Genomic DNA, 1,793 nt, shown 5'->3' with positions numbered 1-1,793 from the left:
ACCATCCACACATACATGGATTTTTCCACCCATTCATGGAAATAGGTCACATCCACACATGGTATTTGCCCGTCCCTGTGTAGAATTCTGATTGGACTTCTAGAATTTAGTATCACCAAGCAGGAAATGGGTTGCAAAGACCTCCTCGGAATTCTAAAAGGTGGACATTGGGGTTCTTTGATATGACATTAGAGRTGTTGTGCTCCGTGTCTGGAGCAGCTGCGACAGGAGAAAGCAGTATAGCGTGGCCGTGCTGTGAGATGGGGACCAGCATGAGACCATGTACACGAGTGCTTATCCACATGGTGCTGAAGGGCCAAGGGCCCATGTCACTAGGATCAGTGTGTGTGTGGGAATCCATTTGGACTATGAAACGAGGATGTGTGTGTGTGTGTATGTTTCTAGGGTGTATTGTATTGTACAGTAATGAGGACCAGTGTGTGTGTGTCTATGGTGTGTTGTACAGTAATGAGGACCAGTGTGTGTGTGTGTCTAGGGTGTATTGTATAGTAATGAGGACCAYTGTGTGTGTGTCTAGGGTGTATTGTATAGTAATGAGGACCAGTGTGTGTGTGTCTAGGGTGTATTGTATAGTAATGCGGACCAGTGTGTGCGTTTAGGGTGTATTGTACAGTAATGAGGCATGCCCCTGCTTTGTCACTCAGCACCAGTGGTTCTAAGTGAGGCTGTAATATATAGTGGTGGTGGTGATAGGGGCATATGGTGTATCCACACACACAGGGACACACACTCTCCTGCATGTATGCATGAATGTATGGACAAACACACACACAAACACACACACTGACCCACCGCGTCGATACCGGACAGCTGCATGCCAATATTGACCACCACTATAGTGATGACCTGCCATCGGACGCTCCGGTCCTTCAGCAGCCCGATGACCGACACGGTCTGGACCGAGGACATGGACCGCTGCTCCTCCTGCATCTCCTCGATCTCTGCCTGGATGTTCACTTTGGACCGGTACCACTTCAGAGCTGGGGAGAGAATCTCACTTTACTAGACTGGTGAGTACAGCACAGCTAGGGTTGTATACAGTATGGACAGTATTGAAATACAAGTCTTTGTTGTATTGGTCTGTGGTTACAGCTTCCCCCAAAAAACGAACTAACAGAAAATCTGCATCTCTTCATATAATACTCCTTACAATAGCAATTCAGGTCTTTTAGGTCTTTTACAGTCTACTCTATATGCCAAGAAAAGAAAGAAAGAACTATCAACTATATCCTCCTAATGGACGGAGCCTCCTCACCTGTGATGGTGGCATGGACATTCCTCTTCTCTATGAGCAGGTACCGCGGGCTCTCTGGGAACCATGGCAACAGCATCAGCTGGAACATGGTGGGGATCACCACCAGAGACAGGAAGAGGGGCCAGTGCTCTTCCTGTTGAGGGGTTAGAGGCCAAAGGATATAGGGTCAGCAAGAGGTCAATATGAGTTTCTTTAAAAAAATGATATAACAAAGTTTGAAGGAAGGTAGGAACTCTCTGGAATAAAAAGCAGCCAAATAGTGTGCTGAATGGAGATGATCGTAAAAGATGAGTCTACCACGTGGGTCGATGCTATTGACTGATCTGATTACTGTAGAACTGGGACACACTGCACATGTATTCAGATCACATTCCTTGATAGTTCCGCCTTGAGAGGAGGATATCATTTCTCCAAAGAAAAGTCTTTTAATATACCTCCAATGTTTAGGCTTCACCAGCACGTCACAGGGTGAGTTTATTCTGTTAAACTCCGAGCGGTTGATTTGGGCCCGGTACAG

At 46.5% G+C, this 1,793-nt stretch overlaps 1 pseudogene; it reads right to left on the bottom strand.

The window, feature by feature from the left end:
- The window catches only part of LOC112072247 (solute carrier family 2, facilitated glucose transporter member 9-like), a 21,888-nt pseudogene that overhangs the window by 6,134 nt on the left and 13,961 nt on the right, over window positions 1-1,793 (bottom strand).

The sequence above is a fragment of the Salvelinus sp. IW2-2015 genome, unplaced genomic scaffold (assembly GCF_002910315.2).
Source record: "Salvelinus sp. IW2-2015 unplaced genomic scaffold, ASM291031v2 Un_scaffold1864, whole genome shotgun sequence".
Lineage (NCBI taxonomy): Eukaryota > Metazoa > Chordata > Actinopteri > Salmoniformes > Salmonidae > Salvelinus > Salvelinus sp. IW2-2015.
The sequence above is the reverse complement of the archived record's forward strand: the minus strand, read 5'-3'. Positions and strand labels throughout refer to the sequence as shown.